This window comes from Alligator mississippiensis, chromosome 12 (assembly GCF_030867095.1).
Source record: "Alligator mississippiensis isolate rAllMis1 chromosome 12, rAllMis1, whole genome shotgun sequence".
NCBI lineage: Eukaryota > Metazoa > Chordata > Crocodylia > Alligatoridae > Alligator > Alligator mississippiensis.
In genome coordinates, this window is record NC_081835.1 from 40,849,708 (window position 1) to 40,864,333 (window position 14,626).

The 14,626-nt window shown below is 46.9% G+C and overlaps 1 protein-coding gene across 6 annotated transcripts in view; it reads right to left on the minus strand.

Annotated features, from left to right (window-relative positions):
• The window catches only part of IP6K1 (inositol hexakisphosphate kinase 1), a 102,773-nt gene that overhangs the window by 80,499 nt on the left and 7,648 nt on the right, over positions 1 to 14,626 (minus strand). For 2 of the 6 annotated variants that reach the window (XM_019497004.2, XM_059716132.1), the window contains exon 3: positions 8,210 to 8,331. The exons of the other annotated variants lie outside the window; for them this stretch is intronic. The gene's annotated coding sequence lies outside the window, so the exon portion shown is untranslated. The remainder of the gene's footprint in view (positions 1 to 8,209; positions 8,332 to 14,626) is intronic. 6 annotated transcript variants of the gene reach the window in all.

Below are 14,626 nucleotides of genomic sequence, written 5' to 3' on the forward strand. Positions count from 1 at the left end.
TCCTACCCACTGCTATAGCAGGGAAAGTAGTGGTTGGGGAAGGGTTAGGTGGCTGTTAAGGGGTGGGGGGGAGGGGTCAGGCTGTCCCCTTGCCCTCAGCCCTCCCACTTCTTGTGCCTGCTGCCTTCCTGCCACTCCTGCCAGTCAAGGTTTAAAGCAGGGGTGTCAAAGATAGGGCCCATGAGCCCCTTTAACTGGCCTCCAGTGCTGCCCCTGGGTCATAGATTCATAGACTTTTAGGGGCTGGAAGGGACCTTGCAAGATGATTGGGTCCAGCCCCCCTGCACTAGGCAGGAAAGACAACTGGGGATCAAGATGAGCAAGGTGACTGTCCAGTCTCCTCTTGAAGATTTCCAGGGTAGATGATTGCACCACCTCTGGAGGGAGTTCGTTCCGCATTCTAGACACCCTGACTGTAAAGGAGTTTTTCCTAGAATTGAGCCTGAAGCAGCCTTCCAGGAGTTTGTATCCATTACTATTGGTCTTCCCCAAAGGTCTCAAAAGTTGAGCCACATGCTGCTACACATGGTGCCCACCCTAGCTGGCTTGGGGCCCACAGTGCGAGTCCTCAACCGAGCTGGACCAGCCCCACACAGGGTCTGCACAATTCCAGACCAGCTGGAGTGGGCACTGTATGCACTGGATCTGGCATTGGGGGAGGGGGGGGGGGGGGAGAGCAGGCATTGACCAGCTCCATGTACTCATTTGGCCCACTAGGTTGGGGGGGGGAGGGGGGTAATTTTTTTCCCCCCTCAGTCTTCCTCAGAAACTGGATGTTGGATGGAGCCTGAGGATCCTGAGGTTTTTTGCCTACAGTGCTTTTGTCCCTCTGCTCAGAGTCAAACCAATCACCACATTTGAGGTCAGAAAGGAATTTTACCCCATGGTCAGATGGGTATGGACAGCTGCAGGGGGGAAGGGTGGCCTTCTTTGGATCTCTCAAGTTTATTTTAATAACCTTTGCAGATGCAGGACGTTGGGAACTGTTGTCCCCTTCCTTCACGTTGGCAAGTTTGTGCTAGGCTTTGTGATTGTGTGATAGTAACAGGTTAAACAAAGATTTGCATGGGATGGTTTGGATAGGGATGACCCTGCTTCAGATAAGGGGTTGTACTTAATGACCTCCACAGGTCCCTTCCAAACCTACTTTATGATTGCAAGTACTATTTACCTCCAAGGTCTTGGCTGAAGTCTTTTGGTGTATATGACACACAAGGACTCTCTTGGAGGCAGTTCTAATTGCTGAAACAGTGGCAATATCAGCAGTGTATGATACCTGGCACATCAACAGGACACTGTTAGTTAACAGTACATTTTTGCAGAAATTGGAATTCACTAGCTTTCCTTGCCCTGCTTCTAGCTCAAATAGATCTGGAGACTTAACTGAATTATTCTTCTCAGGGAATAAGCAGTTCACCATGCTGAAGAACAAAAATGCAGGCCAAACCCCCCCCACCCCTCAAACCCTACAACAACAGAGAATCAGACTAACATCTTGTGTTCGTGGCTAATTTCTACCCCTTCTCCCTTATAGTTAAAACTCAGGGCCTAGGCAAAAAAGAAACAAATCATTCTCCATTCCCTTTCCTCCTTGGTCTTTCAGCTAAAATGAACAGCAATAAGGACAAATGTACAAAAGAAAGACGACTGACGAATCTCTATACCAGAGATCCCGTGATTCTTATCAGGATGCCACAACAACCTTTCAAGGATACTGCAACATACCACACAATATTAGCAGTTAGGTGTGCAAATACCTATACATAATTCGCAAAAGAAACCCAGACTTGAAATAGGAATCTACAGTATCAAAAACAATCTGACCTGTTGTGGCCTTTCTGAGTTCTTCGCAATAGAAAAAATGCTCTATTATTTTTCTGTAGTTAAAAAAAAAACAAAACACACAAGTAAAAGCTAAGAGCTAGCTTTTTCCAAGGAGGGAGTGCTTCAAGTCTAACAAAGTTGAGAACCACTGCTCCCCAGGCCACTAACAGCACAATTGAGCATATGGTTACTAGAGCCAAACCAGGTCATCTCTTAGGTAGTGACCTAGAGACCAGAGAAGAGAGTCTTTATCCCAATTTCCAATGTCCCCAGCTTTTGAGTTCTCCAACATGCTTCATAAAATCAGGCCACACATCCAGTGTATCCTAGCTGAACTACAGGGCTTTAAGTCTAGTGTTAAATCTTTTTGGAAATTATTTGACAAAATCTTGTATTCTATCCTAAGGTCTTAGGTGTCAGGGGAGACAGACAGATAGACTTTTCTGCTTCTCAGGGCAGACAGGCTCCGCAACCTGCCTTTATATTGGGTCATTGTTACCAGAAAAGCCCCCACAGCTAGTCACTGGTCATTTTTCCATCTGGACAGCTTCCAATACCCCCATGCTCGTCAAGGAGGAAAATGGGCAGTCATCAGATGAGTTGTCTCAACATTTCAGATCTGTCTGTTTACAAAGAAGGTCTGTACCCAGAGGTGCCCAAATACAGCTTCTGATGATCAGGAAAGGTGAGTGGTACCTAGAGGAGGTAGTACTTCTGATACTTGAGCCCTACACAGTTTCCCTCTCATCTCCTCTCAACAACAGCAGAAAGCAGTGGTGTGAAGGTGCAAAAGCACTTATGTATTGTTTCTAGAACTCTTCCACACTGGCAGCAGAAGATACTGGCTGCACTTCATTCTTCCTTTCTAAAACAGTTTCATTGTTCTGCTATTTTGAAAACATCACACAGAACTCAGTGTTTTCCTTTGGCTCCACTCTATTTCTGCCATTCAGAAGGAAAGTGAAGCAGAAATCTTACATTCCACTCACACCAAAGAAAAAATGGGAGGAGATGCACACAGTGAATAAACAAGTTAGTCTTATGTAAGAGTTCAGCAGCTGTAAAAAGGAAGCACTCTCGTTTTAAAGGAAATCCAACCCCATGGCACACAAGCACCAATAATCCTGTCCAGTTACTGGAGTATAAGCAACCACTTCATGTTCCGGGCTTCTCTTCTATCCGTTTCCACAATGAATGCAGCGCACAAAGCCCACTGGCAAGGAGCAAAAAACTCAAAAAACTGGTCCCCCAGTTGGGAATTTGTGCACAATTTCTGTTTCCCAGGAATTAGAACAATGTCTAGTTTTAAAATGATAAAACTCAACGGTTTTGTACAAAAGCCAAGTACAAACTTATCCTAAAATATTGTAAGGAACAAACTACCTTTCTAAATGCTTCTTGTTACAGGGCCTGTTTTGATCACCACCCCCCCCCCCCCCCGAGACACTGACTGCACTGGAGTTACTGTGCAGTAGCGTAGCCAAACAGCTTTTATGTGATGCTGATTGTGCAGTAGCTTGTTACTACTATGCAATAGCACTGCATCACACTTTGGGCCACGTGACGCTACTGCGCAGTCAGCATCTCATGTAGACATAGCCATTGAGAAGCTTCTCAGTGCTACCCAGCTTCTTCTTGGATACTATCCGACTGGCTGGTCCAATTTATGGAAGGGACAGTGTTTAGTTCCCTTTAGTTTAAGAGATTTTCACAAATATTTAGACAAAGCATTCTAGTATATTTGGGGCTATTGTAAAGGGAAGAAAGTGGGGTGTAATCTAAGAACAGAACTAGGAGCCAGAATGCTGGTCTCAGTTCTTCCATGGATTGCCTTAGTGACCTTAAATCACCATAGCCATACTATAGCCCATTTGTTTGCAAAAGAATAATGCTACATATTTAACTCAGTGAGACTGTATGACACAAGTATTTACAAATTGTTTTGAGAGAGAATTCTGTTGTGAGCTTATTTTGTTTTCCATGAAGAAGCTGCAGCTAGGTCCAGTTTTGATCTACCTACAGATCAAACTGAAAATGTTCATGGGTCTTTCAACCTGTCACAACCCAAAGTTGTGATTTTTTGTTTGTGTGCGCGCTTCGGCACCGCTAAATTATTTCCCGCCAATTTGCCGCTTTCTTTGCACGGTAGAGTTCTCTGTTGCAAGAGAGAACTCTGGTGCAACGGGGGATTTCCCGCCAAATTGCAGCTTCTTTGCAGGGTGCATCTCTTTTGCATCGTAGTGATACACACTGTAAAGATGTTCCCGCCATTTGTATTAGGATTCACGCCACATTATTGGCCCATTCCTAATGTCGGTACACGTGGCAGCTAGCGATTGGCTTGCTAGCCATACATAAGGCTTGGGTAGCTTCCGCCCAAGTTGGAGGAAGAGAGAGAGAGAGAGAGAGAGAGAGAGAGAGAGAGAGAGAGAGACTTCGCACTGCGTGAAGATCTCCAAGCGCTGTGGACCCTCGCGGACCCAACGCGCCTCTCCTAAGCAGGCAATAGAGGCTTAATAACCGAACCCACAGAGCTTTAACTACTCCGGAGGGAAGAACGAACCGCACCTCTAGCCTCTCCCCGTTGCCGAGCGCAATCCTAGACGTATCCCTTTCCTGTAACCGGACCCGCGGAGCCTAGCAAACTCCATGGGAGCAATCGATTTGTCGTGGTCCTCTAGTGAGGATCCAAGCGGGAGCTGTGCCTGGAAACTTGTCCAGCATACACCATATCATCTTCAGTATAAGTAAATAATCTTTTCAATCAACCATTATGCCTCCGTAACTAATTTTAACTCGTATGCGCTAAACCGCCCTGCAGTTCTCTCCAGCCCCGTGTGCCCGGGCTGCTGGCCACAGCCCGTGTGCACCGAAGACGGGTCCGGTTCAACCCTGGTTCACCCCCGGCTTGCCCGTGGCAACGCACATGGGATCGGAATCGCCACCACACATGGCGAGGAGGGCGGGATCGGGGCCCGGCCTGCGCACAACCAACAAGTAATTGAATTTGTTTGTGTGTCTAACACCTCCAATTTGAATCTGAAGATGCAGCAGACAATTTACCTAATCAAGATGCCAAATCCTTTGCAATAGGTTGCCACTCTTTACAGCAGTTTTATTTTCCCTGGGTCAAGCTTGTCCCCACAGGAAACAATGTAATCATAAAACAAACAAATACCTAAACAATAAGAGTTAACTTGCATCCTGCAGTCCTTTCCCAGACCCTGAGGGCACCTCAAAACGAGGGCCCATGTGCTGCATACAGCACAGCGGACCCACAAGCCTTTTCAGTTGTTGAGAGAGAGAGATCATTATCACCATTCACCATCATCAGGCCTAACACCATACTTGGAAGCTTAGAGAGAAATTGATCTAGTACATACTCAGGTATATTAGTTCAGTTGCCCCAGGACAGCCTCTGAAACCAAGTCTAGAGGGGTCCCACACCACCATTCTTTGCATAATGTTTCTTTACCCACAACTATATCCTGACTAAAACCAAAAAAGTTCTTGAATTTAGATTTTAGCCTTCTTCCCCCTCATTCCTAAGAAACAACTAGAGACAACATCTCCCTTTTAAGCCAAGACCCTATTAAGAAGTGGTAGATCTCAGGAAAGGGATTAGAAACTTCTATTCAGACAAAGTGGAAAAGAGAGAATACAAAAAAAGCATTCTGCATTTGTACTGGTTGCTATTCCTAAACCATCCCAGATAGATCCTTGTTCAGCCTTTTCTTGAAAATGAAGGAGAAGGCACAACTTCCTTAGGCAGCTTGTTCCACTATCTTTTAGTTCTTACAGGTAGGAAGTTTCTCTGAGATTTAAACTACAGCAAAGCAGCTTTAGATTAAAACTGCTGCTTCATGTTCAGCCCACTGTGGCAAAGGACAACAGTCATTCTCCTTTTTCTTCATAGCAGACTTTCAAATATTTGAAAACCACTATCATGTCCCTTGCTTTAATCTTCTTTTCTCCAAGCTAAACAAACACAACTCTCTCAACTTTTCCTTGTATAGCCTGAACGCCCTTTCATTTTTGTGGCTCACCTTTGGATCCTCTTCTACTTCTTTACATTCTTCTTCAAATGCAAAGCCCAGAACTGCCCACAGTCCTCTAGCCCTGGGGTAGACAACTTTTTCCAACTATGACTCAGAACAACCCACCCCGAGTCAGACAGACAGACAGGCAGGTGCTAGGACCCACCTACAGCTGGTGTTTGTCCCTGCAGCAGCAGTGGGAGAGCTCCCAAAGCCGAAGACCCTTACCTGCCAAAGCCCCACATATGGAAGGCCAGACCCAATGGTTCCACAGACCAGATCTGGGCCATGGATTGCTGACTTCTCCTCTAGTCTAATCAGCACCAAGTAGAGTATTGTCCTGTGTCTTGCATACAATATTTCCATGAATACAGTCCAAAATAGCACTTGCTTTTTGTGACAGCATCACACTGATGTTAACTCTGATCTGTTGTAGCCTGCAGATCCTCTGCAGATCATCTGCAAACATAATTGGAAAGCTTTCCTCTCCTACATCCAAGTTACTAAATAAAATTGTTAAGGAACACCAAACCCAGAACAAACCCCTATGGCAAATCATCACCTAGCTCGAACTGCAGTTGCTGTAACAGGACTTCTAATATGGGACTTGAGAAATCATACAGTGCAACAAAAGCTGTACAACACTGCCTCATGCTCCAGATATGACAGCTCTGGAAAAGCAAAATATTACTCCTCGCCTGGGCAGAAGCTATAGGGAAGTTCCAACACTGCTTCAAAATTGAGATGCTTTTGATTACAAGCCCCAACAGTTCTCACAATCAATGCAAAGGTCAGTCTATCACACTTTTTTGTAGCTCTAACGCTCTCTACTGAAATTAGTCTCTTTGAGTGCTGACAGAAGCAGGGGGGATGCACTTTACTAAAAGCAGCAGCATGTTACTTTGACCACTTCTGCAGCGTCTGTATACATTAGGTGCTTCAGTAGGGCTTTTTTGGTGCTTTTGGCTGAGTCAATCAGCTATTAGATGAAAGCACCAAAAAAGCCCCACTAAAGCACTTGATCTATATAGAGACATTGGAAAAGCTGGGTGCAACTAATGTGCTGCCTCTTCTGGGCGTGTGCTGGGCTCGACATGGGAGTGTGTTGAGTTTAAAGTAAAGGATTGTTTTGGGGTTTCTTTCCATGTCTGCAAGCAGCCTTTGGGACCACTGATCACTGTCAGGGACAAAACTAAAAGGTGTTCCCCCCATCTTCACTCGATCTGAGCCTTCAAGAGGCCAAGAAGCAATAAACTCCCTCCTTCCCCAACTAACTTTATCTAGTCCACATAAAGACTTGCAGCAGTTTCAGTGGTTAAATTTGCTTATTTCATATAGAAAATAACAAGACTAACTTTGAAGGTCTTCCCAAGCTGGTAAGAGATTACTGGAGACTAACTGTTTCTACTGCTTGCTTTGGCAGACATCATGGTCTATCTCACTTGATTGATATTTCAAAGACCATTTTAAAATACCCAATATTATTTTGGTATCAACAACAAACAACACTCCAGCTGTCACATATGTCCACTCTGACATAGTTTGAAATGTAAGAAGTTCAGTTTAGCCCCTGACTACACATGAAAAGCAGAGGTTTTGAACAGAGTTCAGTAGTAAGAACAGGACACAGTTCTTAACTTTAGGTCATAAATCCAGCAGAGGAAGTGACTTGAGAATTTCAGTCTGAAGAGTTATAAAGGCAGCACCTTTCACCAAACTAAACTCATAAAAACAGAAAAAGATACCCCAAGGAATCGACAATCACCATCATTTTAAGACTGTTTAGTTAAAGTTCAAATACCATCTAACTAACAATCAATGCTCAAACATAAGAGAATTAGCGTTCAAAGCCTGAAAGCATCCTACCTCTCTAAAGCCATGTAAGGCCAGTGGTTCCCAACATTTTTTTGCTGCGACCTACTGCTGAGAGCGCAGTGCGGCAGCAGTGGCAGCCCAGGGGCAGGGGAGCTCCTGGCACATGGTGTGGCTTGCCCTTTGTGTGCGGCACCACCGAGATTGCCCCCGTAACCCTCATTTGGGTCGCGATCCGCCCGAGGTTGGGAACTGCTGATGTAGGCGTAAGCTACATTTTTCTCAGGAAAGTCTTATGCTAGAAGTCATGCTGTTAAAGGTATGTAATCCTATTTGAATATAAACATCAACTATAAAAAGTCATCAGGCTTTTCACTGCATTTTAACATACTTATGAGGATGCCCCTGCAGTTGTCTCTCAGGAAGAGAGGTATAACCATAACATCCATGGATATATCTAGCCAAAAAGTTAAATGACACACAAAGAGGAGCTAGTTTTCTGTTTGCTGGATATGTGCATCATTTGTATTGCTCACCATGTGTAAAGCAGATCGGTATTTCCAATAAGCCACATGAGTTCTGTTTATGAAATAGCAGCTAAAAGGTAGAGCCAAGTTAATGCAGTTGGGATGAAGCAGGAAGCCAGGAGCAAGCCAACCTGAAAAAAGTGTGAAAAAAAAATGAGTAGCTATAATAAATGTCTAAAGACATATATGAATTTAAACTAGTAAATTGCCTGTCATGAATGACCCGGGGGGGAGGGAGGGGGCGGGAAGGCCACAGACAGGACAGAGCGCCACCACCCAGCACCCCATGGTGCCACTGCTCTGCTTCCAGTTCCATGTGCCCCCTCCACCCCTGGCGTCCCTCCCCAACCCCCATGTCCCGCCCCATGCGCTCCCCCTACCCCCTGCGTCCAGCCGCATGGGCTTCCCCCCACCCCCCGCTGCTCCCAGTGCGGCCCCATGCACACCCCCCATCCTCTGCCGCTCTACTGCCAGCTCCTAGGAACTGGCGGGAAGGGGAACTTGCACACAGTGGGCCTGACAGGGGAAGGAAACTTATTTTTCCCCTCCCCCATGCCATGTTGGGCTGGTCTGGGCCAGGCTGGGCTGGTCTGGGCCAGGCCCACTTTGCACCCCCCACCCCTACTGCCACAGCGGGCTGGCTTTTCCCTCAGCTCGGGCTCACTCCCCCACCCCCCTCAACGTTGGGCCCGGGCCCATTCCTCCCCTGGCCCTACTGTCATCACTGATGCCACAGCACACCTGCTCCTCCCCCCATCATCCTCCTCGGGGATGGAAAGAGTGGACTCCTGGCCAATGCAGGTGAGAGGGCTGAGGGAGGAGTGGGCCTGGGCCGGGGGGGGGGGCACTCCGTCCCTCCCCCAGCCTCTGCTGCTGCATTACCTGCAGGGAGCAGGGCATCCGCTCTGTTGCTGCTGCCTCCAGGGAGCAGGTCGGGGGGCCAAGGCCAGCGCTCTGTCCCCTGTGTCCTCACCATTATGGTGGTGGGCTGTATTCTGTCAGAACACTTCTTCGTGCTCCAACTGGCTGTTTGTCAGCCAATCAGAGCATGAATAAAGCATTTTGGATAGACAGACAAACAGACTTAGGCTTTTATAATATTGGAAAATGCATTGAGGAAGCATGGGGGTGGGACATGTGCCCCGCCCCCGCAGGTTTCTGCTCCCAATAGTGGGACGTGGCCTAGGGCTGTAGCCTGGCCAAACTGGGACCAGCTCAAGACACAAGATGCCTCTGCAGCCCAGCGGGCAGTACCTGGTGTGGGAGGGAGGAGCAGCATGGAATGACTCAGTTCTGCTGCCACCAGTAGCCCCACACCAGGCTGCCAAAGTGAGGTGCTCCCTGCCTGCCTGGCAGCAACAGGGGTGGTGGCAGTGCAGAGTTCTGCCCCTCCCCCACTGCAGCAGCAGACAGGGGGTGCCTCAAGCTGGCAGCCATGGCAGCACAGCTGGTGCAGGGCTCTCAGTGGTGGCAGCACCAGCACCAAGTCTCCCCACCCTGCTCCACCCTCCAGCACTGGGTCTTCCCGCTGGGCCACAGACACAGCTTCTACCTGGTGCTGGTCCAGCCAGGCTGCAGCCTGGAAATCCTGTCGGCGCAGAAATCCGGGGGGGGGGGAGGAAAGATGGGGATGCGCGCCAAGCGGAGTGCTGCCGTGACGGTGGGGACCAAGCGGGGGCGGTGAGGAACGCTGCTGGACTCGTCCCCCTCCCGCCCAGCCCTGCTCCTCAGAGGTGGCGGTGGCACGGGGTGCTGGTAGAGGGGAACAGAAGGGACTGCAAGACAAGTTTCCCCACCCTCCTGGGAGGCAGCAGTTGCATGGCAGGGGGAGTGGGAGTTAGGGTTATGGTTAGCAGCCATATATATATTGATATATTTACAACGTTATATATATAAAATATTGTGTTCAACTGATATATCTATTATATATTTTTATGTATTATCCGTTGAGCACAATATTTTATTGATATATTTACAATTTTTATATATTATCAGTTGAACATAATATTTTATTATATAAAATTGTAAGTATACCATACATAGGCAAACTGCCCATCGAGAATGATAAGGGAGGGGGGGAAGCTTGCTAACCATAACCTTAACTCCCACGGCCCCTGCTGTGCCACTGATGCCTCCCAGGAGGGCTGGGAAGCTTGTCTTGCAGTCCCGTGTCCCCCCACTACCAGTTCCCCATGCTGCCGCCACTACCTCTGAGGAGCAGGGCTGGGCGGGAGGGGGATGAGTCCAGCAGCGTTCCTCACCCCCACCACTTGGTCCACACCGTCACGGCGACACTCTGCTTGGTCCCCACCATCATGGCAGTGCTCAGCTGTGCTACCGCCTCCTGTCTGGAACGCTCCTGGAGCACTCTAATTGGTTGTTTCCGTAACCAGAGTGCTCCAAGAGAGTTATGGGCTGAGACACAGATGGACTAAGCTCTTTATTATATTAGAATAATATAATCTAATTAGAATACTGATGTAGATAATCAGTTGAACACAATATTTTATTGATATATTTATGATTTTATATACATTTTAGATATATTAGTGGCGTTTCATTTTGATCACAGAAAAACACGGATTTGGGGGTTTTTAATACGAGAATTTGGGATATTTTTAAATCACACTATTTGGGATTTTTAAACAGAGAAAGCCAGGATCCCTGCTCATCACCTTCAGGAGCAACTCCACCAAAGGGTTGGCAACAGACAGTTTTCACACTATTAAATTTATGCCAGTTTGGGTTGTATTTTTTTAGATGCAGAAATTACACAAGTACAAGTTGTAGCATGGCTGCAGCTATACTATGCAATGGTGTAGTTATACTGGTATCACTTATTCTTTTTCTCTTATAGCAGGGGCAAACACAATCAAGCCTCCTGGGCTGGATCCAGACCACAAAGAGCCTTGCAGGCTGGATCCAGACCCATCAGCAGTGGCAGGGTGAAGTTTCCTGCTTCACATTCCAGTCACACGAATAGTGCAAAGAGGATGCTCACAACTTGCTCTGTACTTGAGCCACAGCCACTACCTCAGTACCTTTGACTAGGTTCCTACTCTTTCCTGAGAGCACAAGCCTAGTTTCAATACAACTAGGCAATCTGAGCATTTGACAGGATTCCTATGGAGATTTCTGTATTTTCCTCAAGTCATTCTTTCTTTGCACTGCTCATCTCAGAGCTAACCAAGGACCATTAGCATTTACTGAACAGGGTTGTTTGTTTGGACAGACTAATTTTCAGAGACTGTGAGAAACCATGAACAGAATCAGCTGTCCTTAGGCTGCTCACATTATAAAGAAGCCAGTGAATACAGAGAAACAGTTCTACTGAGCTGTTACTCAGACTATATTAGAAGTTAGGGGTGGCATGGGCACTAAGGCACACAGTTAACAGTCCAGAGCTCACAAGTTTGAGGCCACAGCAAACACTTCCAGCACAGGCCTGTCAGATTCCAACAAATCTGTGATTTCTGCTAAATACCTCATCACAAAGACAAGAAAAAGGAAGAGTAAAATCCAAATTTTGCCCAAAAGCCAGGTTAATTGCTTGTCATGTTTCCAAATGTTACCTATTTACATTCTCACTGACATCCTGCCACACTTTTAGCATCTTTCATTCCTTGGAGTCTCAGAACAGCAAAGACACCCTATGCCTGAAGAAGGGTGACTGCCTGAAAGCTTGCCAAGAACTTTTTTCCAACTATTCCGTTGGCCTAATAAAAGATATCATATCTACTCAAAGAACCTTGCCTGCCTATGTCCTTAGACCAACAAGGCTACAACCAAAACCCACCAACTTGCTGAGGGTGCCCTCCATCCCATCTTCCTAGTCATTCATGAAGATATTGAACAAAGCCAGCCTCAGAACTGACCACTGGGGCACTCCACTTGATGCCAGCTGACAACTAGATATCAAGCCATTAATTACTACCCTCTGAGCCCAACGATGCAGCCAGTTCTCTATCCACCTTACAGTCCATTCATCTAACCTGGACTTCCTTAGCTTCCTTGCAAGGATGTTGTAGGAGACTGTATCAAAAGGCTTTCTGAAGTCAAGGTAGATCACATCCACTGCTCTCCCTGAATCTAAAACCTGTCATCTTGTCATAGAAGGCAAACAGGCTGGTCAGGCATTATCTGCCCTTCGTAAATCCAGGGTGATTAATCCTAATCACCTTCTCCTCCTCATCCAAGTACTTACAAATGAATTCTTTGAGGACTCGCTCCATGAATTTTCCAGGAAGTGAGATGAAGCTGACCAGCCTGCAGTTCCCCAGATCCCCCTTCCCCCCTTTCTTAAAGATGGGCTTTTGCCACTGTCGGCTATTCACCTCCTCCCCAGACTGTTCCACCAGGTACAGTAGTCTGGGAGCTGACCTTGCCTGTGAAGACTGAGGTTAAAAAAAGGCACTGAGTACTTCAACCTTTTCCTCATCATCTGTCACTAGCTTGATTCCCCCATTCACCAAGGAACCCACACTGTCCCTCATCATCCTCTTGTAGATGGCATACTTGTAGAAACCCTTTTGGTTACCTACACATTCCTTGCTAGCTGCAACTCCAACTACACATTGGCCTTCCTAATCCATCCTTCAGTTTCTGAGCAATACTCTTATACTCCCCCACCTTCCCCCCAGTTATCTGTCCACGTTTCCACTTTATTTTTAAGCTTTCTTTTTGTGTTTTAGTTCACTAAAGAGTTTCCTGCTAAGCCAAGCTGGTCACCTGCCATACCTACAACTGTTGCAGTATGCTGAGATGGCCCTGAGAAAGGTCTCTTTAAAGCACAACCAGCTGTCATGGACTCCTTTTCTGTCTCGGACTGGCCTCCCAGGGAATCCTGCCCATCAGTTCCCTAAGTGAGTCAAGGTCTGCTTTTATGGTCCAGGGTCCTTACTCTGCTGCTCTCATTCCTTCCTTTCCTCAGGATCCTAAATTCAATGATCAACTGCTGCCCAAGATGCCATCCACTTCTACAATCCCCACTTATTCCCATTTGTGAGAAGCAGGTCAAGAGCACAGCCCCCAGTCGGCTTCTTCAACACTTGCACCAGGCAGTTGTCCCCAACACTCTCCAAACCTTCCTGAATTGCCTGTGCAGTGCTGTATTGCCGTCCCAGAAAATGTTAGGGTGATCGAAGTCCCCCATGAGAACTAGGACCTGAGATCAGGAAATTTCTTCAAGCTGTTTGAAGAAAGCCTTATCCACCTCATCCTCCACAAAAAACTAGAACTCCTGGTAAAGAGTTATCATTTTGATAAAAGGTATATCATTTTGGAACCAAGAGTTCTAGTTTTTTGTATGGTCTACACTACTGGATGCAAACGATCAAAGTCATCACAGATGTTGGAACCTGGCCTCTGACTCCAGCAGACATCATATCATGTGTACTTCTCAATCAGGATTATCCACTGAACCCATGTAGATCATATCAAATACCCATTTTAGTCTCTCTACCCGAGATCCAACTAGCACAGCTCTCACGTAAAGGGTGTATAATTATAAATTTCCTATGGAAGCTTATTTTCCAGCTCAGAGTAAAACAATCGTCTGCTCAGTAATTACCAAGCCCCTGCTACTGGACATTTCTGGGTACTTTCATAGGCACCTTTTTTTTTTTTTTTTTTTGTGCCAGTGGGCACTTGCAGGCATAAAAAAAAGAACAGCAGCACTTTAACTCAGCACGTTCCCACGCCAAGTCCTGCACATATCCAGAAGCAGCAGTGCATGAATTCAAACCAGCTCTTCAGCATCTGTATAGAAAAGACCTTTTAGTTCAAATGAAACATAAGCAACCATTGATCCTCTGGATTATGGTGTACATGTAAGAGATCTGGTCAGATGCCTGACCAATCCATTTGTGGCTGACAAGCCCAATTCAAGAGCAACACAGCTTGTTACAAGTTTCACAGATACATATGTTGTCTGAGTCGGAGTCCAAATTTACAGAATGCTTGCTACCTTCTCATTTTACTTCCATCCTTTGGATCAAAGCCACTTCATGTTGAGCTGCAACCAGTGCCAGATGCTACCTCCAGATCAGAAGGGATTCTGCACGCTCCTGCTAGCTTTGTATCATGAATGGTGCGTGCCCCGGGCGGCTAGGGGGGGCACGGCTGCACCGGCGGCAGTTGGCAGCACCGTAGGTGCCACCGGCACTGTCAGCAGCAGTGGGGGGGGGGCGGTGGCAAGCGCTGACTACGGGTCGGTGACCACCCGTAGGTGCCACTGGCAACAGTGGTGGTGGCTGGGACAATCAGGAACTGCCTGCAGGCACCGCCAACAGTGTCAGTGGCGCCTTTTTGCAGGCGGTGCACTGCCACACGCAGGGGGTGCAAGTGCACCCCCTACATGTCGCCCCTGCTTTGTATGTTGGTATTGCACAACTTCATATAATTTTTTTGAACATTGTGGTACCATCG